The 27,587-nt window shown below is 45.3% G+C and overlaps 1 long non-coding RNA gene across 2 annotated transcripts; it reads right to left on the minus strand.

The window, feature by feature from the left end:
- Positions 1-5: 5 nt before the first annotated feature.
- LOC143809574 (uncharacterized) lies at positions 6-26,993 on the minus strand. Of its 2 annotated transcripts, none has more exons than XR_013222344.1 (3): positions 26,925-26,993; positions 26,581-26,709; positions 6-140 (listed from the first exon to the last, which is right to left on the minus strand). It is a non-coding gene; the product is annotated as an uncharacterized LOC143809574 (long non-coding RNA). The 2 variants fall into 2 exon arrangements; XR_013222345.1 differs by having other exon boundaries at positions 26,798-26,931.
- Between the last annotated feature and the right edge of the window lie 594 nt (positions 26,994-27,587).

Here is a 27,587-nt window from a genome sequence, read left to right on the forward strand (position 1 = left end):
AGAGCAAGAAAAAGCAAGAAAAATCTCAAAGCAAGTCCTTATGAAATGTCATATCAATGGGCTAAATTAATATCCACTTTTCCTTTTCCTGGATTTGCTGCTTTCTTTTGTGAACTAGTTAGATGGATAGACGCAGAAATCTTGGAAAAAATGAAGAATGGAAACACATTTTATTATACCAGGATTTATAGTCATTTATATTAAATCAGAATCCTCCTTCAATCTTCCCTAACAATATAAGGCGATATAAATACAACTTTGTTTTCTATCATTTAAATATATGAAATTAAACAGAAATCCCCCACCAGACTAATTCTAACATTTTTCTCCATTTGGTGCTTGTAATTACTATGTGTGGCGTAGGGGAATGTGTCCATGTAATGTATGAGAGCTGATGGAGTGTAAAGATGCTTATTTACAACCGAACGGGACATGTAATTCCTCTGACATCCCGGATAATAACTCCAAATCCATAAACTGCGGCAGATGAAGCAAATTGGTGCAATTACCGTGATATGTGAGTGCAGGGCGGTGGATACGAGCCAGGTATAAACATGCAGATTTAATTTGGTTCTTCTGTGAAAGGATTTAAAAGCTTGAGGGTATGTGCAGACGATCAGGAATTGGCAGCGCTTTGGACACAGAGCATGTCCGCTGCGTCCAAAGTGCTACCATCTGTTGATCGCAGGTGAATCCGCAAGTGTTCACTGAACGGCGCAGAATCACCGCGTCTCCAATACATTGTATTGGTGAAATTGACATGCTGGGGTCTGAAAAAACATGGCGCATGTCCGTCTGCGGGTGACCTGCGGGCGTCTCTGGACGCATAGTGGACATGGGATTTCTTTAAATTCCATCCAGTATGCTGTAACATCTGAATGCTGCGGGTTGGACGCTGCAGAATGCAGCGTCCAACTCGCAGTGTTCTGCCTTCCTCCACGTATGATGGTGTGAGGATTCAAGCATACAGATAAACCTTTCATCCACTTCTCAGTAAACAGACTGTATGGATTCTTAAGTCTATATTTTTTGATATGATAATGTGAACGATAACAGATGATAATGGATGACAATCGTAGTGGATGGTACTGATAATGATATTGATGGATGATAGTAGATGACAATGGTAAAAACTGCAAAGACTAAACAGCATATCAGTACTGGCACATTACGACAACAGCATGATACAGGGTAATTAGCATCAGTAACTGGGACATTACAGCAACTGTACGGTAGCAGTGTAATACAGAGATGCAGTAATCATAGCTATCTAAGGCAAAGTTCATGCAGCTAGCACTGCTCTGCTATATTCAGAAATGGATCTATCTGTATGCAGTGCAAAGAACATTATAAGGATACAGAGCACAATATACACTACACGGTGGCTGCATAATGGCTAGCATGTACAGATTCTAACACAAACACATAAATGTGAATCGCCCCCACGTCAGGGCAATGGGGTACTCAGTACCGGGTCCTTCGGTTCGGGGGATGTCACGGTGGCCTGACCCGGTCCGTGGCCCTTTGAGGGGCGTCCAATTAAAGGTGTAGTTTGTATAATGTTCGTGACGCCACCTGTGGTATTCGGTCAGGGTGACCGACGCTGCTTAGGGGTCCGCTGGGGTGATGTTATGGCAGCTTGATGGTATACCTTCCCACAGGTGAAGTGTATCCCCAGGGCTTCCCAGAGTGTAGATGGTGATGGTGTAAGGCGCGGTGAATAACAAGGACACAATGTTGCAGTCTCTTTACCTTTTACTGAAGGCTTCAGTGTCCACAGTCCTGGGCTCCGGATCACGGGGTAGGCAGAGTCCGGCCGGTCTGAAGGCAAATCCAGAGTGTCCTTATCCAGGTGGAATGCAATAGCCTTCCTATGCGCACAGTAACACAGTAGGTCCTCACTTGCTTAAGCTCTAATGAAGTCCTCACTGTTATTACTCTTCTCTCTCTGTTCCCCGTGGTCGGATGGAACAAAACCCGTATGACTGATGGCCTGAGGCTTGTTTATAGGGACCCTAGAGACACCCCGACCCCCACAAGTTGCCACCGTGTCTTCTTAGGTATTAAGGTCGGGCAGCCAACTTGGAATTGACTGTCCTGCCAGTCTCTGAAGCAATGGCGTAGAGCACTTTACTCCCTCGGTATTCTGGCTACCGGAACGCGCACCAGAAGGATGCAGCTCCTCTCGTCTACTATCCTCTCTGGAATCCACTTGTTGCTATGCCTTCGTTTCTCACTCACTAGAACACGCTTCCTTTCAATGTCTCTTTCTTGGGATGCTGCCGCACGTGGGGCAGGCGCAGCTCCATGGTCCCTCGTCCTCCTCAGACCGCAGTCTGGATCTGACTGGACCTCGCTCCAGCCAGCTCGGTCTGGAGACCTTTCTCTCTGTCTCCAGCCAGGAACTCTCTCTCTAACTTTCCCTCCAACCCCCAGTTTTACCTAACTGTGAGGAGTGGCCTAATAGATAGAACCCTTTGCTACCCCTGGTGGCTGGAGTGTGAAGTGTGTGGTGTGTCTGTGATACCTGGACAGGAGATCTCCTTTATTGCCCTCAGACATAATATCACTCCCCCTGGTGGAGGAATAATACTACTGCAATGACCAGGACTCTGGGGCGCTGCAAATGCATTAGACTCTCACCTGGAACCACTGGTAAAGGGGGTGATTGTAGTGAAGAGAGAGAGCCAGGACACACATGTATCTCTTCAGAAAGCCCGGGAACACGTGTCTGCAAAACTCTTTCTACTTGGAGAGCTGAGGTTCTAACAAGAATACACTGCTTACTTAAAGGGAATCAGTCACCTCATTTTTCGCATATAAGCTGCGGCCACCGCCATTAGAGGCTTATCTACAGCATTCTGTAATGCTGTTAATAAGACCCCAATGTAACCTGAAAGATAAGAAAAAACAGATTATACTCGCCCAGGGGCGGTCTGGGTCTGATGGGCGTTGCAGGTCTGGGTCCGGCGCCTCCCATCTTCATACGATGTCATCATCCTCCTTGCTTCCCTGTTGCGGCTCCTGCGCAGGCGTATTGATTTGCCCTGTTGAGGGCAGAGTAAAGTACAGCAGTGCGCAGGCGCTGGGCCTCTCTGAGCTTTCCCGCTGCCTGCACACTGCAGTACTTCGATCTGCCCTCAACAGGCCGCCCCCTGGATGAGTATAATCCAATTTATTATTCTTATCTTTCAGGTTACATCAGGTGGGGGGGGTTATGTACAGCATTACAGAATGCTGTAGATAAGCCCCTGATGGTGGTGGCCGCAGCTTATCTGCGAAAAATGAGGTGACGGATTCCCTTTAAAGCAGAAAACACTTGTGTATGTAGAAACAGGATACATGGCTAACTAATGACCTCTAAGGGTTGTAACTGGTACTACGCAATGAATTTATCTTTTTACTCATGAATGAGCAGAAACACGCAGCGTTTACTGATCGTCTGCACATACCCTTAAGCTTCCATCTTTAAAAGGGTATTTCCATCTCCAAGATCCTATCCCAATATGTAGTAGATGTAATAATAATAAGGTTAACAAATACCTTCAAGTAGAAATGTGGTATAGGTCTGATTCTCTATGTCTGTTACACCCTATGTGCATGGCATTGCAGTAGCTTAGATATCCATGGATACAACCACTAACCTATATGAGTGGTTGTAACCATGGATACTTAAGATACTGCAATGCCCTGCACATGGGGTAAGCAACATAGTGAAGCAGAAGAACTACGCTACATTTCTAATTGTAGGTATTTTCTAATATTATTGCATCAGGATTTGGTCAGGATTTTTCATCAGTATTTGTAAGCCAAAACCAGGAGTGGAACAATTAGAGGAAAAGTATAATAGAAACATATGCTCCACTTTTGCATTTATCACCCACTCCTGGTTTTGGCTTACAAATACTGATGAAAAATCCTGACCAAATCCTGATGCAATCCTGAACGTGGACACATACCCTTATAAGAAGTTTTACCTGTCATAACAATCCTGCCTCTGCTGATAATGAGCCTGCTAAAAAATGTGAAACATGAGTCTCTAAAATAACCTTAGTGGCCAGTGTCGAAACATTACCAATTATGTTTTTTATGCAGCTCGTGATAAGAAAACAAATACTGGCCATTTTTTTAATGTGCATGTAACACAAAACCCTGATTTAAACAATAGGTCATTTTCTGATGACACACTCGATTTAGGCCGGTTTCACACGTCAGTGATTCCGGTACGTGAGGTGTCAGTTTTCTCACGTACCGGAGACACTGACACACATAGACACATTAAAATCAATGTGTCTCTGCACATGTCTGCGTGTTTTCACGGACCGTGTGTCCGCGTGCAAAACACGGAGACATGTCAGTGTTCCTGGGAGCGCACGGATCACACTGACCCATTAAAGTCAATGGGTCCGTGTAAAACACGTACCGCACACGGATGCTGTCCGTGTGCAGTCCGTGTGCCGTGCAGGAGAGAGCGCTACAGTAAGCGCTGTCCCCCCAGCGTGGTGCTGAAGCCGCCATTCATTTCTTCTCTCCAGCGGCGTTCGCTGGAGAGAAGAAATGAAAAATCATTGGGTTTTTTTGCGGTTGTAATAAAGATGTTTGTCACCACCCCCCTCCCACCCCTTGTGCGCCCCACCGCTGGAAATAAAATACTCACCCGGCTCCCTCGAAGCGCCCTCTCCGCGCTGCAGCTTCTCCTGTATGAGCGGTCATGTGGTGCCGCCCATTACAGTCATGAATATGCGGCTCCACCCCTATGGGAGGTGGAGCCGCATATTCATCACTGTAATGGGCGGCACCACGTGACCGCTCATACAGGAGAAGCTGCGGCGCGGAGAGGACGCTTCGAGGGAGCCGGGTGAGTATTTTCTTTCCAGCGGTGGGGCGCACAGGTAGTGGGAGGGGGGTGGTGACAAACATCTTTATTACAACCGCAAAAAACCCCAAAAAACAATGATTTTTCATTTCTTCTCTCCAGCGAACGCTGCTGGAGAGAAGAAATGAATGGCGGCTTCAGCACCCAAAGCAGGGGACAGCGCTCACTTTAGCGCTGTCTCCTGCACGGTCCATGTGGTACCCAGTCGGCACACGGGCGGCACACGGCTGCCGCACGTGTGCCACACTGATGTGCCACGTGAGCTCACGGACACACGGACACGGATAACTCCAGTACCGATTTTTCTGGTACCGGAATTATCTGGACGTGTGGGACAGGCCTTAAAGAGACCTTCAAGAAGATCAGCCTCATGAATATGCATAAGAAATGTGAAAAACATTTTTTATATATTTTACTTCTGGCCTGAGATATGATCCCTACAAGTTACAGGTCCAAAGCCTGAGTCTGCACTACTAATTTTAATGACAACAGTGGCGGCTTTAGGTGTGAATGTGATATTATTGGTTCTGTTTTCCATGACAACACTGCATCTGATAGAAAGGGTAAGTGAAAAATATCAGTATTTCAGGCTCAGACTTCATGCCTGTAACTTCAAAAGATTATAAGTTGATGTGAATGTAAGATATTTACTAGTGATGAACGCAAGTGCTCGTTACTCGAGTATCGCTGGTGCTCAAGTCACATGTTCAAGTCCCCGCGGCCACATGTGTGTGGCGGTTAGTTACAAAACATGTAGGGATTGCCTGATAAACACAGGCACTGTTTAGGCACATCATTGGCTCTCCAACAGCAACATGGCATCCACTAATTATTCCAGTAAATTTTACATTCAAAAGGCAAACGGCGCTTCTTCCCTTCCGAGCCCTGCCGTGCGCCCAAACAGTAGATTTCCCCCACACATAAGGTATGGGAATGCTCAATAAAAATTGCACAATATATTTTGAGGTCCATTTTCTCCTGGTTCTCTTGTGAAAACAAAAAACTTTGAGTCTAAAGTACATTTTTTGTGAAAAAAATAAAATGTTCATTTTTTCCATGCATAATTGATTCAGTTTCTATGAAGCACCTGAAGGGTTAATAAACTTCTTGAATGTGGTTTTGAGTACTTTGAGGGGTGCAGTTATTTAGACTTGTGTCACCTTTCTGTACTTTCTATCACATAAACCCCTCAAATTTACTTCACATGTAATGTGATCAATAAAAAAAATGATTTTGTTGGAAAAATGAGAAATCGCTGGTCAACTTTTGACCCTTCTAACTTCCTAACAAAAAAATATATATTTAAAAAATTGTGCTGATGTAAAGTAGACATGTGGGAAATGTCATTTATGAACTATTTTGTGTGACGTGTTTTAACCCCTTCCCGACATTTGACGTACTATCCCGTCGAGGTGGGGTGGGCCCGTATGACCGCCGACGGGATAGTACGTCATCATCGATCAGCGGCGCTCACGGGGGGAGCGCGGCCGATCGCGGCCGGGTGTCAGCTGCATATCGCAGCTGACATCCGGCACTATGTGCCAGGAGCGGTCACGGACCGCCCCCGGCACATTAACCCCCGGCACACCGCGATCAAACATGATCGCAGTGTACCGGCGGTATAGGGAAGCATCGCGCAGGGAGGGGGCTCCCTGCGGGCTTCCCTGAGACCCCCGGAGCAACGCGATGTGATCGCGTTGCTCTGAGGGTCTCCTACCTCCCTCCTCGCCGCAGGTCCCGGATCCAAGATGGCCGCGGCATCCGGGTCCTGCAGGGAGGGAGGTGGCTTACCGAGTGTCTGCTCAGAGCAGACACTTGGAAAGCCTGCAGCCCTGCACAGCAGATCGTCGATCTGGCAGAGTGCTGTGCACACTGCCAGATCAATGATCTGTGATGTCCCCCCCTGGGACAAAGTAAAAAAGTAAAAAAAAAATTTTTCCACATGTGTAAAAAAAAATAAAAAAAAAATTCCTAAATAAATAATAATAAAAAAAATATATTATTCCCATAAATACATTTCTTTATCTAAATAAAAAAAACAAAACAATAAAAGTACACATATTTAGTATCGCCGCGTCCGTAACGACCCAACCTATAAAACTGCCCCACTAGTTAACCCCTTCAGTAAACACCGTAAGAAAAAAAAAAAAAAAACGAGGCAAAAAACAACGCTTTATTACCATACCGCCGAACAAAAAGTGGAATAACACACGATCAAAAAGACTGATATAAATATCCATGGTACCGCTGAAAACGTCATCTTGTCCCGCAAAAAAAAAGCCGCCATACAGCATCATCAGCAAAAAAATAAAAAAGTTATAGTCCTGAGAATAAAGCGATACCAAAATAATTATTTTTTCTATATTTTAGTTTTTATCGTATAAAAGCGCCAAAACATAAAAAAATGATATAAATGAGATATCGCTGTAATCGTACTGACCCGACGAATAAAACTGCTTTATCAATTTTACCAAACGCGGAACGGTATAAACGCCTCTCCCAAAAGAAATTCATGAATAGCAGGTTTTTGGTCATTCTGCCTCACAAAAATCGGAATAAAAAGCGATCAAAAATGGTCACGTGTCCGAAAATGTTACCAATAAAAACGTCAACTCGTCCCGCAAAAAACAAGACCTCACATGACTCTGTGGAGCAAAATGTGGAAAAATTATAGGTCTCAAAATGTGGAGACGCAAAAACTTTTTTGCTATAAAAAGCGTCGCTGGTTTCACACTTGCGTTTTTGTCTGCAGCGTTTTTTGCACAAAAAAACGCATGCGTTTTTTCCCTATATTTGACATTGAAAACGCATGCGGTTTTTTTGTACGCGTTTGGTCGCGTTTTCAAACGCATGCGGTTTTTTTCTGCATGCGTTCATTTTCAGAAATACAACCTGCAGTATTTTCTTGCGTTTTTAAGCACATGCGTTTGTTTGCGTTAAAAACGCATGCATTTTTATCGAAAAAAAACAGAAAACACACTGAAAAGCCACCCACCACCATCAAGGTGATAAAGGGATCCAAACCCTAACCCTAACTCTACCCCTAACCTCACCCCTAACCGTTTAATGAACATTTTCTGACAGTCATAGTGCCACGTATTTCAGTGCCACGTATTTCAGTGCCACGTATTTCAGTGCCACGTATTTCAGTGCCACGTATTTCAGTGCCACGTATTTCTGTGCCACGTATCACGTATTTCAGTGCCACGTGTTTCAGTGCCACGTATTTCAGTGCCACGTATCACGTATTTCAGTGCCACATATTTTAGTACCACGTATTTCAGTGCCACGTATTTCAGTGCCACGTATTTCAGTGCCACGTATTTCAGTGCCACGTGTTTCAGTGCCACGTGTTTCAGTGCCACGTATTTAAGTGCCACGTATCACATATTTCAGTGCCACGTATTTCAGTGCCACGTATTTCAGTGCCACGTATTTCAGTGCCACGTATTTCAGTGCCACGTATTTCAGTGCCACGTATTTCAGTGCCACGTATTTCAGTGCCACGTATCACATATTTCAGTGCCACGTATTTAAGTGCCACGTATTTCAGTGCCACATATTTCAGTGCCACGTATCACGTATTTCAGTGCCACGTGTTTCAGTGCCACGTATTTCAGTGCCACGTATTTAAGTGCCACATATTTCAGTGCCACGTATTTCAGTGCCACGTATCACATATTTCAGTGCCACGTATTTAAGTGCCACGTATTTCAGTGCCACATATTTCAGTGCCACGTATCACGTATTTCAGTGCCACGTGTTTCAGTGCCACGTGTTTCAGTGCCACGTATTTAAGTGCCACGTATTTAAGTGCCACGTATTTCAGTGCCACGTATTTCAGTGCCACGTATTTCACTGCCACGTATTTCAGTGCCACGTATCACGTATTTCAGTGCCACGTGTTTCAGTGCCACGTATTTAAGTGCCACGTATCACGTATTTCAGTGCCACGTATTTCAGTGCCACGTATTTCAGTGCCACGTATTTCAGTGCCACGTATTTCAGTGCCACGTATTTTAGTGACACGTATTTTAGTGACACGTATTTCAGTCACGTTTAGGGTTAGGGTGAGGGGTAGGGTTAGGGTTAGGGCTAGGGTTGGAGGTAAAGTTAGGGTTAGGGTTTGGATTACATTTACGTTTGGATTAGGGTTGGGATTAGAATTATGGGTGTGTCAGGGCTAGGGGTGTGGTTAGGGTTACCGTTGGGATTAGGGTTAGGGGTGTGTTTGGGTTAGGGTTTCAGGTAGAATTGGGGAGTTTCCACTGTCCAGGCACATCAGGGGCTCTCCAAGCGCGACATGGCGTCCAATCTCAATTCCAGCCAATTCTGCGTTGAAAAAGTAAAACAGTGCTCCTTCCCTTCCGAGCTCTCCCGTGCGCCCAAAAAGGGGTTTACCCCAACATATGTGTTATCAGCGTACTCGGGACAAATTGAACAACAACTTCTGGGGTCCAAGTTCTCTTGTTATCCTTAGGAAAATAAAAATTTGGGGGGCTAAAAATCATTTTTGTGGGAAAAAAAAGATGTTTTATTTTCACGGCTCTGCGTTATAAACTGTAGTGAAACACTTGGGGGTTCAAAGTTCTCACAACACATCTAGATAAGTTCCTTGGGAGGTCTAGTTTCCAATATGGGGTCACTTGTGGGGGGTTTGTACTGTTTGGGTACATCAGGGGCTCTGCAAATGCAACGTGACGCCTGCAGACCAATCCATTTAAGGCTGCATTCCAAATGGCGCTCCTTCCCTTCCGAGCTCTGTCATGCACCCAAACAGTGGTTCCCCCCCACATATGGGGTATCAGCGTACTCAGGACAAATTGGACAACAACTTTTGGGGTCTAATTTATCCTGTTACCCTTGTAAAAATACAAAACTGGGGGCTAAAAAATCATTTTTGTGAAAAAAAAAAGAATTTTTATTTTCACGGCTTTGCGCTATAAACTTTAGTGAAACACTTGGGGGTTCAAAGTTCTCAAAACACATCTAGATAAGTTCCTTGGGAGGTCTAGTTTCCAATATGGGGTCACTTGTGGGGGGTTTGTACTGTTTGGGTACATCAGGGGCTCTGCAAATGCAACGTGACGGCTGCTGACCAATCCATTTAAGTCTGCATTCCAAATGGCGCTCCTTCCCTTCCGAGCTCTGTCATGCGCCCAAACAGTGGTTCCCCCCCACATATGGGGTATCAGCGTACTCAGGACAAATTGGAAAACAAATTTTGGGGTCCAATTTATTCTGTTACCCTTGTAAAAATACAAAGCTGGGTGCTAAAAAATCATTTTTGAGAAAAAAAATAAAAATTATTTTCACGGCTCTGCGTTATAATCTGTAGTGAAACACTTGGGGGTTCAAAGCTCTCAAAACACATCTAGATAAGATCCTTAGGGGGTCTACTTTCCAAAATGGTGTCACTTGTAGGGAGTTTCAATGTTTAGGCACATCAGGGGCTCTCCAAACGCAACATGGCGTCCCATCTCAATTCCAGTCAATTTTGCATTGAAAAGTCAAATGGCGCTCCTTCCCTTCCAAGCTCTGCCATGCGCCCAAACAATGGTTTACACCCACATATGGGGTATCAGCGTACTCAGGACAAATTGGCCAACATTTTTTGGGGTCCAATTTCTTCTCTTACCCTTGGGAAAATAAAAAATTGGGGGCGAAAAGATCATTTTTGTGAAAAAATATGATTTTTTATTTTTACGGCTCTGCATTATAAACTTCTGTGAAGCACTTGGTGGGTCAAAGTGCTCACCACACATCTAGATAAGTTCCTTAGGGGGTCTACTTTCCAAAATGGTGTCACTTGTAGGGAGTTTCAATGTTTAGGCACATCAGGGGCTCTCCAAACGCAACATGGCGTCCCATCTCAATTCCAGTCAATTTTGCATTGAAAAGTCAAATGGCGCTCCTTCCCTTCCAAGCTCTGCCATGCGCCCAAACAATGGTTTACACCCACATATGGGGTATCATCGTACTCAGGACAAATTGGCCAACATTTTTTGGGGTCCAATTTCTTCTCTTACCCTTGGGAAAATAAAAAATTGGGGGCGAAAAGATCATTTTTGTGAAAAAATATGATTTTTTATTTTTACGGCTCTGCATTATAAACTTCTGTGAAGCACTTGGTGGGTCAAAGTGCTCACCACACATCTAGATAAGTTCCTTAGGGGGTCTACTTTCCAAAATGGTGTCACTTGTAGGGAGTTTCAATGTTTAGGCACATCAGGGGCTCTCCAAACGCAACATGGCGTCCCATCTCAATTCCAGTCAATTTTGCATTGAAAAGTCAAATGGCGCTCCTTCCCTTCCAAGCTCTGCCATGCGCCCAAACAATGGTTTACACCCACATATGGGGTATCATCGTACTCAGGACAAATTGGCCAACATTTTTTGGGGTCCAATTTCTTCTCTTACCCTTGGGAAAATAAAAAATTGGGGGCGAAAAGATCATTTTTGTGAAAAAATATGATTTTTTATTTTTACGGCTCTGCATTATAAACTTCTGTGAAGCACTTGGTGGGTCAAAGTGCTCACCACACATCTAGATAAGTTCCTTAGGGGGTCTACTTTCCAAAATGGTGTCACTTGTAGGGAGTTTCAATGTTTAGGCACATCAGGGGCTCTCCAAACGCAACATGGCGTCCCATCTCAATTCCAGTCAATTTTGCATTGAAAAGTCAAATGGCGCTCCTTCCCTTCCAAGCTCTGCCATGCGCCCAAACAATGGTTTACACCCACATATGGGGTATCATCGTACTCAGGACAAATTGCACAACATTTTTTGGGGTCCAATTTCTTCTCTTACCCTTGGGAAAATAAAAAATTGGGGGCGAAAAGATCATTTTTGTGAAACAATATGATTTTTTATTTTTACGGCTCTGCATTATAAACTTCTGTGAAGCACTTGGTGGGTCAAAGTGCTCACCACACATCAAGATAAGTTCCTTAGGGGGTCTACTTTCCAAAATGGTGTCACTTGTAGGGGGTTTCAGTGTTTAGGCACATCAGGGGCTCTCCAAACGCAACATGGCGTCCCATCTCAATTCCAGTCAATTTTGCATTGAAAAGTCAAATGGCGCTCCTTTCCTTCCGAGCTCTGCCATACGCCCAAACAGTGGTTTACCCCCACATATGGGGTATCAGCGTACTCAGGACAAATTGTACAACAACTTTGGGGGTCCATTTTCTCCTGTTACCCTTGGTAAAATAAAACAAATTGGAGCTGAAATAAATTTTGTGTGAAAAAAAGTTAAATGTTCATTTTTATTTAAACATTCCAAAAATTCCTGTGAAACACCTGAAGGGTTAATAAACTTCTTGAATGTGGTTTTGAGCACCTTGAGGGGTGCAGTTTTTAGAATGGTGTCACACTTGGGTATTTTCTATCATATAGACCCCTCAAAATGACTTCAAATGAGATGTGGTCCCTAAAAAAAAATGGTGTTGTAAAAATGAGAAATTGCTGGTCAACTTTTAACCCTTATAACTCCGTCACAAAAAAAAATTTTGGTTCCAAAATTGTACTGATGTAAAGTAGACATGTGGGAAATGTTACTTATTAAGTATTTTGCGTGACATATGTCTGTGATTTAAGGGCATAAAAATTCAAAGTTGGAAAATTGCAAAATTTTCAAAATTTTCGCCAAATTTCCATTTTTTTCACAAATAAACGCAAGTTATATCGAATAAATTTTACCACTAACATGAAGTACAATATGTCACGAGAAAACAATGTCAGAATCGCCAAGATCCGTCAAAGCGTTCCAGAGTTATAGCCTCATAAAGGGACAGTGGTCAGAATTGTAAAAATTGGCCCGGTCATTAACGTGCAAACCACCCTTGGGGGTGAAGGGGTTAAGGGCATAGAAATTAAAAGTTTGAAAAATGCTAAATTTTCGCCAAATTTCCGTTTTTTTTCACAATTAAACGCAAGTCATATTGAAGAAATTTTACCACTATCATGAAGTACAGTATCTCACAAAAAACAATCTCAGGATCACCAGGATCCATTGAAGCGTAACAGAGTTATTGTCATGTCGGACGCTGTTCAGACCAGGTCGTCCGACAGACAGCGGTAATTCCGCTTTTGACCACTATTTACTCATTGGCGTCTGTTAGATTTTGTCTAGCTGTTCCGGGGTTAATTTACCTGATCCTCGGATTGGAAGCTGGGCCATTTCCATGGCCTTTAAATAGTTCTCCTGATCATTGGGCACCGCCGATTATAGCTTCTGTCTTGCGTTGTTATCTCGGTCTGGAGTGGAGAGCTGGTGGTTGGAGATTTGTTGCTGGTGGTGTATATTCCTTCGTCTTATTTACTCCTTCCTATATTTGTGTTTATTTTGCCCTGCACATTTATAGTGTATTCCTGAGTGTCTGCGGCGTGGTGTATATTTTCCTTTATCCTTGTCTGTGCTAACTGTGGGTATTTAAGTATTACCTCTTCACTGGGTGGTGGGTGGAGGTTTCAGCCTAGGGCTGAGCTCAGGAGTTAGGGTGAGGTTCGAGGCCTGAACATGCACACCATCAGTGTAAACTTCAGGTAGAGGGTCAGTCAGGATTTCCCTAGTTTTAGGGAAATTGCAGGAGCCCGGGTTATTAGCTCTCGCTCACCAAGTCTCTCCCTGACATTATAATCGGCCCAACAACAACAACAACAAAAAAAGGGGTTTCTTTTTTTTTTTTTGTTTTGTCATGGATCCCATGACTTCCATAACCCGCCAGTTGGAGGCGCTGTCCCTACAGGTAACTGAGTTGAGGGGGGCAGTGCAGCAATAGGGACTAGCAGTGTCCAATGTGCAAGCTGGAGCGACAGGAAGAGTTACTGAGCCTAAATTTCCGTTGCCTGAAAAATTTGCTGGGGAACGCAGTAAATTTGTTTCTTTTCGTGAAGCTTGCAAACTATATTTCCGTGTGCGCCCGATATCTTCGGGTAATGAGGCTCAGCGTGTGGGCCTGGTGTTGTCATTGTTAAGTGGGGATCCCCAAGCATGGGCGTTTTCTTTGCCATCTGATTCTGCAGCATTTGTCTCTGTGGAGAGTTTTTTTTCTTCTCTTGGGAAAATCTACGATGAACCTGACAGAATGGCTCTGGCAGAATCTAAGATACGCTCTATTCGCCAGGGGGAGCGAGTTGCAGAGGACTACTGTTCTGAATTTCGTCGCTGGGCGATCGATACCCAATGGAATGATGCAGCATTGCGGAGTCAGTTTATACATGGGATTTCTGGAAGGGTTAAAAAAGCCCTTCTGATGTACGAGACTCCTACTTCTCTAGATTCCGCTGTGAGTCTAGTTGTCCGCATTGATCGCCGTTTGCGTCAGGGGGAGCATGAGACACCGCCTATGGGAGAGGGTTTAGGTTCACGTGAGGTTGCTGCAGGTGAGCCCACGGAGCCTATGCAAATCGCAGGGGTGTCACATGTCAAGCATCGAGCCCCTGAGCTCAGGAAGCAGGGAGCCTGTTTTTACTGTGGTAAAACTGGTCATTTTATTAACATCTGTCCTCTGCTGCCTAAGAAAAACGCAATGGCGGAAAACTTCTGAGCTCAGAGGTTGTGGAGGAGACCAGTCTGAGCTTTTGTATATCGTCCATGGTGGTTTCTCAGTGCATGCTCCCTGCTAAGGTTTTTGTTGCTGCCAGTGAGCTGCCAATTACTGTTTTTGTAGATAGTGGTTCAGCCACAAATCTCATTGATGAGGGGTTTGCACGCACAGCAGGTTTTAGGATTGAAAAACTGTCTCATCCTATCCGCGTGGTCACCATCAATGCTGCTCCTCTCTCTCAGGGGGAGATTACTGAATTTGTGGCTGAGGTGAAACTCCACATTGGAGTTCTACATTCTGAGCGGGTTACATGTAAGGTGCTCAGGAATCTTCCTGCTCAGGTGGTTTTGGGTTTTCCTTGGTTGTCTATGCACAACCCGGTAATTGACTGGAAAACTCAGGACATAATTCGGTGGAGCGAGTTCTGCCAGGAGAATTGCCTGGCCACATGTGTGGCTGCGGTGACTTCAAGCGTTCAGGAGTCACTTCAGGATTTTGTGGATGTGTTCTCTGAGAAGGGTTGTTCAGAGTTGCCGCCACATCGTCCTTATGACTGTTCTATCAGGTTTAAACCAGGGGCCAAATTACCTAAAGCAAGGATGTTTAACATCTCCGGTCCGGAGAGACAAGCGTTAAAAGATTACATTGCGGAAAGCTTGAGCAAAGGGCACATCAGGCCGTCATCCTCGCCGGTGGCAGCAGGGTTCTTCTTTGTGAAGAAGAAAGATGGCGGATTACGCCCGTGTTTGGATTTCAGGGAGTTGAACCAGGTTACGGTTCGTGATCCATACCCTATGCCTCTGATACCAGATTTGTTCAACCAGGTGGCAGGTGCTAAGTGGTTCACCAAGCTTGACCTCAGTGGGGCGTACAACCTCATAAGAGTCCGTCAAGGTGATGAGTGGAAGACGGTTTTTAATACCCCTGAGGGTCATTTTGAAAATTTGGTGATGCCGTTTGGGTTGACTAACGCACCTGCAGTGTTCCAACATTTCATCAATGATGTGTTCTCGCATGTTTTGGGGAAATTCGTTATCGTGTACCTAGATGACATTCTCATATATTCTTGCGACCGTGAGGTTCATTTAGATCATGTCAGGCAGGTGTTACAGCTTCTCAGAGAGAATAAGCTGTATGCTAAACTTGAGAAATGTGTATTTTCTGTTTAAGAGTTGCCTTTCTTGGGTTATATTGTGTCTGCTTCTGGTTTTAAAATGGACGCCGCTAAGGTGCAGGCGGTGCTGCATTGGGAACGTCCTGAAAACCTGAAAGCACTTCAGCGGTTCCTTGGGTTTTCTAACTACTATAGGAAATTTATCAAGGATTTTTCCATCATTGCCAAACCGCTAACTGACATGACTAAAAAGGGTACCAATTTCTCTGTTTGGCCTGAGGCTGCTGTGCGCGCATTTGAATTTCTTAAGAACAGTTTTGTTTCAGCCCCCATTCTTGTGCAGCCAGACGTATCTAAACCATTTGTTGTGGAAGTCGATGCGTCTGAGGTTGGTGTGGGGGCGGTACTGTCTCAAGGCTTATCTTTGAGTGGTTTACGTCCGTGCACCTATTTCTCCAAGAAACTGTCGTCCGCCGAATGTAACTACGATATCGGCAACAGGGAGTTGTTGGCAATTAAGTTGGCCTTTGAGGAATGGTGACACTTCTTGGAGGGGTCGGTCCATCAGGTAACTGTTATTACCGATCATAAGAATCTGCTGTATTTGGAGTCAGCCAAGCGTCTGTCCCCCAGGCAGGCTCGCTGGGCATTGTTTTTCACGCGGTTCAATTTTGTGGTCACTTACAGACCGGGGTCTAAAAACACTAAGGCGGATGCTCTGTCCAGGTGTTTTCCGGGGGGAGAACCTCGGGAGGATCCAGTACCCATCCTCCAAAAGGGTGTTGTGGTTTCAGCTCTCACTACCGTGGTTGAGGCTGAGATTGCCGAAGCTCAGGAGGAGGTACCTGTTATGAACTATACTTTTGGGCTCCCTCTTGTGGTCACTTGCGGTATGGCTCTTGGATACTCTTTCCCCAGGTTTGTAGTCACCTGCTTCGTTAAGACTCTGGGTGTTTCTATTTAAACTTCCTGGAGTCTTAGTCCATTGCCTGGCATCCATGTAATCAGTCCTTGTCTGGTTGCTCTTGTCTACTGGTCCTGATTTTTGCAACATAAGCTAAGTCCTGCTTTCTTGTTTTTTTTGTTTATTTGTATTATTCTGTTTTTGTCCAGCTTGTTCATAATGTGATTCCTGATTTTGCTGGAAGCTCTTAGGGGGCTGATATTCTCCCCCCATATCGTTAGTCGGTGCGGGGGTTCTTGGATATTCAGCGTGGATATTTTGGTAGGGTTTTTCGCTGACCACATAAGTCCGCTTTCTATATTTCTGCTATTATTTAGTGGGCCTCTCTTTGCTGAATCTAGTTCACACTTACGTTTGTCCTTTCCTCTTACCTCACCGTTATTATTTGTTGGGGGCCTGTATCTACTTTGAGGTATCTTTCTCTGGAGGCAAGTGAGGTCTGTATTTTCTCTGAAAGGGTTAGTTAGATCTCCGGCTGGTGCGAGACGTCTAGAACCAACGTAGGCACGTTCCCCGGCTGCTATTATTTGTGGGCTAGGATCAGGTATGTGGTCAGCTCAGTTACCACCTCCCTAAGAGCTAGTTTTTATGTTTGCAGACTTTGCTGAAGACCCTGAGATCCTCTGCCATTAGGATCACAACAGTATGCCAGGCCACTGAATAGTTAATGCATTGCAGAAGTGGGATTAAAAGAAAAAAGAGAAGTTCTGAGTTTTTTTTTTTTTCTTCCTTCCCCTTTACCTCTGAATGGCTTGAAATTCTGCTGCAGACATGAATGTGCAAACTCTGATTACTAGTGTGGATCAGCTTGCTGCTCGTGTGCAGGACATTCAAGATTTTGTTATTGGCAGTCCTATGTCAGAGCCTAAGATTCCTATTCCTGAGCTGTTCTCTGGAGATCGATTTAAATTTAGGAATTTTAGGAATAATTGTAAATTGTTTCTATCTTTGAGACCTCGTTCGTCTGGAGACTCAGCTCAGCAAGTTAAAATTGTTATCTCCTTCTTGCGGGGCGACCCTCAGGATTGGGCTTTCTCATTGGCGCCAGGTGATCCGGCATTGGCGAATATTGATGCGTTTTTTCTGGCGCTTGGATTGCTTTATGAGGAGCCCAATCTTGAAATTCAGGCAGAGAAGGCTTTGCTGGCTATTTCTCAGGGCCAGGATGAAGCCGAAGTGTATTGCCAAAAATTTCGGAAATGGTCCGTGCTTACTCAGTGGAATGAGTGTGCTCTGGCCGCAAATTTCAGAAATGGCCTTTCTGAAACCATTAAGAATGTGATGGTGGGCTTTCCCATTCCTACAAGTCTGAATGATTCTATGACGCTGGCCATTCAGATTGATCGGCGTTTGCGGGAGCGCAAATCCGCTAAACCTTTGGCGGTGTTGTCTGAACAGACGCCTGATTTAATGCAATGTGATAGAATTCAGACTAGAACTGAACGGCAAAATCATAGACGTCAGAATGGGTTGTGTTTTTACTGTGGTGATTCTACACATGTTATATCAGCATGCTCTAAACGCCTAACAAAGTTTGTTAGTCCTGTCGCCGTTGGTAACTTGCAGCCTAAATTTATTTTGTCTGTGACTTTAATTTGCTCATTGTCTTCCTACTCTGTTATGGCGTTTGTGGATTCAGGCGCTGCCCTGAGTCTTATGGACTTGTCGTTTGCCAGGCGCTGTGGTTTTGTCCTGGAGCCTTTAGAAAATCCTATTCCTCTTAGAGGAATTGATGCTATGCCATTGGCAGAGAATAAACCGCAGTATTGGACACAAGTGACCATGTGCATGACTCCTGAACATCGGGAGGTGATTCGTTTTCTTGTTCTGCATAAAATGCATGATTTGGTCGTTTTGGGTCTGCCATGGTTACAGGCTCATAATCCTGTTCTGGATTGGAGGGCTATGTCTGTGTCAAGTTGGGGTTGTCAGGGAATTCATTGCGATTCCCCGTCGGTGTCTATTGCTTCCTCCACTCCTTCAGAAGTTCCTGAGTTTTTGCTTGACTATCAGGATGTGTTCAGTGAGTCCAGGTCCAGTGCTCTTCCTCCTCATAGGGACTATGACTGCGCTATAGATTTGATTCCTGGTAGCAAGTTTCCTAAGGGACGATTATTTAATCTGTCGGTACCTGAGTATGCCGCAATGCGTTCTTATATAAAGGAGTCTTTGGAGAAAGGACATATTCGTCCATCCTCTTCCCCTCTTGGTGCGGGATTCTTTTTTGTGGCCAAGAAAGACGGATCTTTGAGACCTTGTATAGACTATCGGCTTCTGAATAAAATCACGGTTAAATTTCAGTACCCTCTGCCACTATTGTCGGACTTGTTTGCTCGGATTAAGGGTGCCTGTTGGTTCACCAAGATAGATCTTCGTGGTGCGTACAACCTTGTGCGCATTAGGCAGGGAGATGAATGGAAAACTGCATTTAATACGCCCGAAGGTCATTTTGAGTACTTGGTGATGCCTTTTGGGCTCTCTAATGCTCCTTCAGTGTTTCAATCCTTTATGCATGACATCTTCCGGAAGTATCTGGATAAATTTGTGATTGTTTATCTGGATGACATTTTAGTTTTTTCTGATGATTGGGATTCTCATGTAAAGCAGGTCAGGATGGTGTTTCAGGTTTTGCGTGATAATGCTTTGTTTGTGAAGGGCTCAAAGTGTCTCTTTGGAGTGCAGAAGGTTTCCTTTTAGGGTTTTATCTTTTCCCCTTCTGCTGTGGAGATGGACCCAGTTAAGGTCCGAGCTATTCATGATTGGACTCAACCCACGTCTGTTAAGAGTCTTCAGAAGTTTTTGGGTTTTGCTAATTTCTACCGTCGTTTTATTGCTAACTTTTCTAGCGTTGTTAAACCTCTGACGGATATGACCAAGAAAGGTTCTGATGTCACTAATTGGGCTCCTGCGGCCATTGAGGCCTTCCGGGAGCTGAAGCGTCGGTTTACTTCGGTGCCTGTTTTGTGCCAGTCTGATGTCTCACTTCCCTTTCAGGTTGAAGTGGATGCTTCTGAGATTGGTGCAGGAGCTGTTTTGTCGCAGAGAGGCTCTGGTTGCTCTATGATGAAACCATGTGCTTTCTTTTCCAGGAAGTTTTTGCCGGCTGAGCGGAACTATGATGTTGGTAATCGGGAGTTGTTGGCCATGAAGTGGGCATTTGAGGAGTGGCGTCATTGGCTCGAGGGAGCTAAGCATCGTGTGGTGGTCTTGACTGATCACAAAAACCTGATGTATCTCGAGTCTGCTAAACGCCTGAATCCTAGACAGGCTCGTTGGTCATTGTTTTTCTCCCGTTTTGACTTTGTGGTCTCATACCTGCCTGGTTCGAAAAATGTGAAGGCTGATGCTCTCTCTAGGAGCTTTGTGCCTGATTCTCCTGGAGTCTCAGCGCCGGCTGGTATTCTTAAAGAGGGAGTGATTTTGTCGGCCATTTCTCCTGATTTGCGACGTGTGTTGCAGAGATTTCAGGCTGGTAGACCTGACTCTTGCCCACCTGATAGACTGTTTGTTCCTGATAAATGGACCAGCAGAGTTATTTCCGAGGTTCATTCCTCAGTGTTGGCAGGGCATCCTGGGATTTTTGGTACCAGAGATTTGGTGGCTAGGTCCTTTTGGTGGCCTTCCTTGTCACGGGATGTGCGTGCTTTTGTGCAGTCCTGTGGGACTTGTGCTCGGGCTAAGCCTTGCTGTTCTCGTGCCAGCGGGTTGCTTTTGCCCTTGCTCGTCCCGAAGAGGCCTTGGACACACATTTCCATGGATTTCATTTCAGATCTTCCGGTGTCTCAGGGAATGTCTGTCATCTGGGTGGTGTGTGATCGTTTTTCCAAGATGGTCCATTTGGTGCCCTTGCCTAAGTTGCCTTCCTCTTCCAATCTGGTTCCTTTGTTTTTTCAGAATGTGGTTCGTTTGCACGGCATTCCTGAGAATATCGTGTCTGACAGAGGATCCCAGTTTGTGTCCAGATTCTGGCGATCTTTTTGTGCTAAGTTGGGCATTGATCTGTCGTTCTCGTCTGCCTTTCATCCTCAGACTAATGGCCAAACGGAGCGAACTAATCAGACGCTGGAGGCTTATTTGAGATGTTTTGTTTCTGCGGATCAGGATGATTGGGTGACCTTCTTGCCATTGGCTGAGTTTGCCCTCAATAATCGGGCTAGTTCCGCTACTTTGGTTTCGCCATTTTTCTGCAACTCTGGTTTTCATCCTCGTTTCTCCTCGGGTCATGTTGAGCCTTCTGACTGTCCTGGGGTGGATTCTGTGGTTGATAGGTTGCAGCGGACTTGGAATCATGTGGTGGACAACTTGAAGTTGTCACAGGAGAAGGCTCAGCGTTTTGCCAACCGCCGCCGCGGTGTGGGTCCCCGACTTCGTGTTGGGGATTTGGTTTGGTTGTCTTCTCGGTATGTCCCTCTGAAGGTTTCCTCTCCTAAGTTTAAGCCTCGCTTTATTGGTCCTTATAGAATATTGGAGGTCCTTAATCCGGTGTCTTTTCGTTTGGATCTTCCTGTGTCGTTTGCCATCCACAATGTGTTCCATAGGTCTTTGTTGCGGCGGTACATTGTGCCTGTGGTTCCTGCTGTTGACCCTCCTGCTCCGGTCTTGGTTGAGGGCGAGTTGGAGTACGTGGTGGAGAAGATCTTAGATTCTCGTCTCTCTAGACGGAGGCTTCAGTATCTGGTCAAATGGAAGGGCTATGGTCAGGAGGATAATTCCTGGGTGGTCGCTTCTGATGTTCATGCGGCCGATTTGGTTCGTGCCTTTCACGCTGCCCATCCTGATCGCCCTGGTGGTCGTAGTGAGGGTTCGGTGACCCCTCCTTAAAGGGGGGGTACTGTTATGAACTATACTTTTGGGCTCCCTCTTGTGGTCACTCGCGGTATGGCTCTTGGATACTCTTTCCCCAGGTTTGTAGTCACCTGCTTCGTTAAGACTCTGGGTGTTTCTATTTAAACTTCCTGGAGTCTTAGTCCATTGCCTGGCATCCATGTAATCAGTCCTTGTCTGGTTGCTCTTGTCTACTGGTCCTGATTTTTGCAACATAAGCTAAGTCCTGCTTTCTTGTTTTTTTTTGTTTATTTGTATTATTCTGTTTTTGTCCAGCTTGTTCATAATGTGATTCCTGATTTTGCTGGAAGCTCTTAGGGGGCTGATATTCTCCCCCCATATCGTTAGTCGGTGCGGGGGTTCTTGGATATTCAGCGTGGATATTTTGGTAGGGTTTTTCGCTGACCACATAAGTCCGCTTTCTATATTTCTGCTATTATTTAGTGGGCCTCTCTTTGCTGAATCTAGTTCATACTTACGTTTGTCCTTTCCTCTTACCTCACCGTTATTATTTGTTGGGGGCCTGTATCTACTTTGGGGTATCTTTCTCTGGAGGCAAGTGAGGTCTGTATTTTCTCTGAAAGGGTTAGTTAGATCTCCGGCTGGCGCGAGACGTCTAGAACCAACGTAGGCACGTTCCCCGGCTGCTATTATTTGTGGGCTAGGATCAGGTATGTGGTCAGCTCAGTTACCACCTCCCTAAGAGCTAGTTTTTATGTTTGCAGACTTTGCTGAAGACCCTGAGATCCTCTGCGATTAGGATCACAACAGGTACCATCTGAGCTTCCCGTCAACAAATCTTTTGTTCCGCTTCATCTCCGCCTAAAGGTTTTGGCGGAGCATCATGATGCCGTCCTGGCTGGTCACCCAGGGGTTAGAGGTACCTTGGAGTTGGTGTCACGTCGGTTTTGGTGGCCCAAGATCCGACAGGACGTGGTTTCATACGTGTCAGCTTGTACCACGTGCGCTAGGGCTAAGACGCCACGCTCCCGTCCTGTTGGCACACTACTTCCTCTTGAGGTACCTAGTAAGCCATGGACGGAAATCTCCATGGATTTTATCACTGATTTGCCCTCATCAGCTGGAAACACGGTCATCTTGGTGATTGTTGATCGTTTTTCTAAAATGTTGCACTTTGTGTCTTTGCCTGCGTTGCCTAATGCTAAGACTCTGGCTCAGGCATTTGTGCAGGAGGTGGTCAGACTTCATGGGGTTCCGTCTGACATCGTGTCTGATAGGGGGTCTCAATTTGTGGCAAAATTTTGGAGAGCGCTTTGCTCACGGCTGGGAATCAAGTTATCTCATTCTTCGGCGTTTCATCCTCAGTCAAATGGAAAGACTGAGCGTATGAACCAAAATTTGGAACAGTACTTACGCTGCTTTGTCTCTGATAACCAGGAGGAGTGGTCTACCTTTCTTCCTTTGGCTGAGTTTGCCATCAATAATCACCGCCAGGAGTCGTCTGGGGAGTCTCCGTTTTTTTGTGTTTACGGGCTACATCCTCAATTTTGTACCTTGAGTCAGAGGGGCTCTTCCGGCGTTCCGGAGGAGGACCAGTTAGGAACACAATTATCATCAGTCTGGAGGAGAGTTAAACAGCGCCTGTTGAGTGTGGGTGCTAGGTACAAACGTGTGGCTGACAGTAGGCGTGTGCCAGGTCCGGACCTGAGTGTGGATGACTGGGTGTGGTTATCCACAAAAAACATAAGACTCAAGATACCGTCCCTTAAATTGGGTCAACGGTTTATTGGTCCATTTAGGGTCACCGCCGTCATTAACCCAGTTGCGTACCGATTGGAGCTCCATACGGTGTATAAGATACACAACGTGTTCCACATGTCTCTTCTAAAGAAGGTGATGGGTTCTGTGGACGCGGCGCCTATGCCACCTCCAGTCTTGGTGGATGGTAATTTGGAGTTTGAAGTCTCCAAGGTGGTTGACTCTCGTGTAGTGCGTCGCACTTTACAGTATTTGGTACACTGGCGTGGTTATGGGCCTGAGGAGAGGTCCTGGGTACCAGCCTCGGACGTTCATGCTGACCTGCTGGTCAGGTTGTTTCACCGCCGTCATCCGGACAAGCCGGGTCCTATAAGCCGTGAGGGCCCTGGGGTCCCTCGTAGAAGGCGGGGTACTGTCATGTCGGACGCTGTTCAGACCAGGTCGTCCGACAGACAGCGGTAATTCCGCTTTTGACCACTATTTACTCATTGGCGTCTGTTAGATTTTGTCTAGCTGTTCCGGGGTTAATTTACCTGATCCTCGGATTGGAAGCTGGGCCATTTCCATGGCCTTTAAATAGTTCTCCTCATCATTGGGCGTCGCCGATTATAGCTTCTGTCTTGCGTTGTTATCTCGGTCTGGAGTGGAGAGCTGGTGGTTGGAGATTCCTTGCTGGTGGTGTATATTCCTTCGTCTTATTTACTCCTTCCTATATATGTGTTTATTTTGCCCTGCACATTTATAGTGTATTCCTGAGTGTCTGCGGCGTGGTGTATATTTTCCTTTATCCTTGTCTGTGCTAACTGTGGGTATTTAAGTATTACCTCTTCACTGGGTGGTGGGTGGAGGTTTCAGCCTAGGGCTGAGCTCAGGAGTTAGGGTGAGGTTCAAGGCCTGAACATGCACACCATCAGTGTAAACTTCAGGTAGAGGGTCAGTCAGGATTTCCCTAGTCTTAGGGAAATTGCAGGAGCCCGGGTTATTAGCTCTCGCTCACCAAGTCTCTCCCTGACAGTTATGACCTCATAAAGTGACAGTGGTCAGAATTGTAAAAATTGGCCTGGTCATTAACGTGCAAACCACCTTTGGGGGTGAAGGGGTCAAGATCAAAATTGGCTCGGTCATTGAGGGGTTAACAAACCAGCCCAGACATTTTACTGAAACAGCTTCCTGTGCTTACTTCAAATGCAAAAGACTGAGTGGAAACCCTACAATATATATGTATATGTATATATATATATAGCTCCGGCAAAAATTAAGAGACCACCCCCCATTGAAAACCTCTGGAATGTTTTTCAGGAGGCTGATGGAAGTCACAAGCCATCAAACAAGGAAGAGCTGCTTACATTTTTGCGCCAGAAGCAGTGTGAAAGACTGGTGGAAAGCATGCCAAGACGCATGAAAGCTGTGATTAAAAATCATGGTTATTCCACAAAATATTGATTTCTGAACTCTTCCTGAGTTAAAACATTAGTATTGTTGTTTCTAAATGATTATGAACTTGTTTTCTTTGCATTTTTTGAGGTCTGAAAGCCCTGTTTTTTTTTAATTTTGACCACTTTTCTTTGTCAGAAAAAAATACAAAATGTATTGCTTGGAAATTTGGAGACATGTTGTCAGAAGTTTATAGAATTAAAGAACAATTTACATTTTACTCAAAAATATATCTATGAAGAGGAAAATCAGATAAACTGATCATTTTGCAGTGGTCTCTTAATTTTTGCCAGAGCTGTATATATACCAGCTATTAAACCCATTTCTTTTTATCAGTCTCTCTCTCTCTCTCTCTCTCTCTCAAAGCTGCTTCTCCAGCCGATGCCCTGGAGATAATGGTAGTACGGCATGCGCTGAGCAACACTGCGCAGGCACTGGAGACTCCGGACAGAAGGACCTATCGTTGATTACATGATAGATATATACATATGGATCGCCCCCAGGCGCAGGGCAGTGGGGTACTCGGTACCGGGTCCCTCTGTCTCGGTTCTGGGGATGTCACGGTGGCCCGACCCGGTCCGTGGCCCTGCCAAGGGGCGCCCAATTTAAAGGTGTAGTTTGTCAAGTGTTCGTGATGCCACCTGTGGTGTTCGGTCAGGGTGACCGACGCTGCTTAGGGGTCCGCTGGCTTGATGTTATGGCAGCTAGATGGAATACCTTCCCACAGGTAAAGTATGTCCCCAGGGCTTCCCAGTAAGGTAGATGATGATCGTGTAGGTGGCAGTAAATAACGAGGACACAAGGTTGCAGTCTCTTTACCTTTTACTGAAGACTTCAACGTCCACAGTCCAGAGCACTGTTCACAGGGCTGGCTGAGTCCGGCCGGTCCGAAGGCACATCCAGAGTTCCCTTTGCAGGTGGAAATCAGTAGCCTTCCTACTAGCACCTGTGTGTTGTAGTACTTCCCTGCTGAGCACCACGGGATAGTCCTCACAACAACTGTCGTGTATGTTTCTGTTTCTCTCTCCGTCCCCCAGTTGCTATGGATAGGACGACCCGTATGATGGGGTAGGCCTGGAGCTATTTTATAGGGACTCTAGTGACGCCCCTCTCCCACAATTTGCCTCCGTTGTCTTCATTAGGTTAAAGGTTGGGCAGCCAACTTGGAATTAACTGTCCTGCCGTTGTTTGAAGTAATGCGTAGAGCCTATTACTCCCTCGGTGTTCCTGCCACCGGCTACGCGCCTCAGAAGGATGTTACCGATCTTAAGGCAGGACTCCTCCTGGTGTTATCTCCTTGTGCTGTGATCTCGTTTCTCACTTCTCCACAATATACTCTGCTTCTTGTCCTTTCTTAGGATGCTGCCGCAATGAGGTGCAGGCGCAGCTCCGTAACGTTCTATCTCTTGCTAAGTCTCTGTCAGGATCCCACCCCTGACAGGGACCTCTGTCTGCAGCTCAGATGTTCCTCCTTCTCTCCCTGTCTGCCTGACAGGTCTTTCCTGGGTCTCACCCAGCAGCTTTCTCTCCCTAACTTCCTATCCAACCCCCAGTTTTACCCGAGTGTGAGGAGTGGCCTAATAGATAGAACCCTTTGCTCCCCCTGGTGGTTGGAGTGTGAAGTGTGTGTGTGACTGTGATACCTGGTCAGGTGAACTCCTTTAGTGCCATCAGACGTACCATCACTCCCCCTGGTGGAAGAGCGACAATACTGCAATGACCAGGACTTTGGAGCGCTGCACATACATATACATTAATAATTTAAAAACAAAAGGCAGCACAAAATTACAATAGGGTGCAAAAGCCTTCCAGGCATGTACCAAACCTTTACAATAGATCCAAAAAATGATGAAGGCAGCACACCAATAGCTGAAATTTCACGTGCGATTTATTGGTCCATGTGCAACATTTCGGTCCCAAGTGTGGACCTTTCTCAAGCAGCCCTTGCTTGAGAAAGGTCCACACTTGGGACCGAAATGTTGCACATGGTGAACCGCACTTGAAATTTCAGCCATTGATGTGCTGCCTTCATCATCTTTTGCATATTCATTTATAGATATACACAAGTATAATAGAAGTAATGGAAGAACTACATACTTATTAGAAGACCACACGACCATCTCCCTGAATTCAGTAAATGCAGCCATGTTGTTTTGCTGACGTGCTTCTTCAGGGGTTGCTTTCACATCAATTTGCAGTGGTTTCTCCTTTTCCTCTCCTGGACGTCTGCAATACACAATGTAAATGTCTATTTTTTTAGGCACTGTGTGTGGACAGATCCTGTGTTACACCATTTTCACACCAAACCATGTACAGTGTTTTTTTTTCTACTGAAACTGAAAGGTCTAGAAATTGTCCGTCAGAACTGTTGCGTGTTTCTATGAATAATCCTGTATGTACATCGACTTGTACTATGACAATACACCATAACATAGTCGCACATTTCACTACTAATCTCCACAGAGAACAAGTGACCGGCAGGAAGGAGACAAAGACTTCAGTCATTTCTCACACTGCTGAGGTAAAAGGAAAGCTGAGCTCTGATTGGGTTCTCTGATAAAGAACTGAGTTCTGATTGGTTGCCGTGGGCAAAACTGAGTTCTGACTGGTTGCTCTGGTATAATGAAAGCTGAGCGCTGATTGGTTGCTAAGGACAGTGTTTAGGCTGGAGTCACACTCAGCGTAAGACAATACGGTCCGTTTTTTACAGCCGTAATACGGAGAAATGTTCCCAAAATAGTGATCCGTATGTCCTCCGTAGGCAGGGTGTGTCAGCGTATTTTGCGCATGGCATCCTCCGTATGGCGTCCGTACTGCGATATTTTCTCGCAGGCTTGCAAAACCGACATCTAATGGATTTATGTGCTCAAATGTTCAGTAAAACATATATTACAGTATATATATATATATATATATATATATATATATATATATATGTCATTGAGACACATATATATATATATTCTGTATTATATTTAATTCAGCGCGATATCTGTGAAAAGCCAGTAATTCAATTGCCGGCTTTTCATTTCTCCTTCACAAAAACCCGACAGGATATGAGACAGGGTTTACATACAGTAAACCATCTCATATCCCCCTTTTTT

Source organism: Ranitomeya variabilis, chromosome 2 (assembly GCF_051348905.1).
Source record: "Ranitomeya variabilis isolate aRanVar5 chromosome 2, aRanVar5.hap1, whole genome shotgun sequence".
NCBI classification, from domain to species: domain Eukaryota; kingdom Metazoa; phylum Chordata; class Amphibia; order Anura; family Dendrobatidae; genus Ranitomeya; species Ranitomeya variabilis.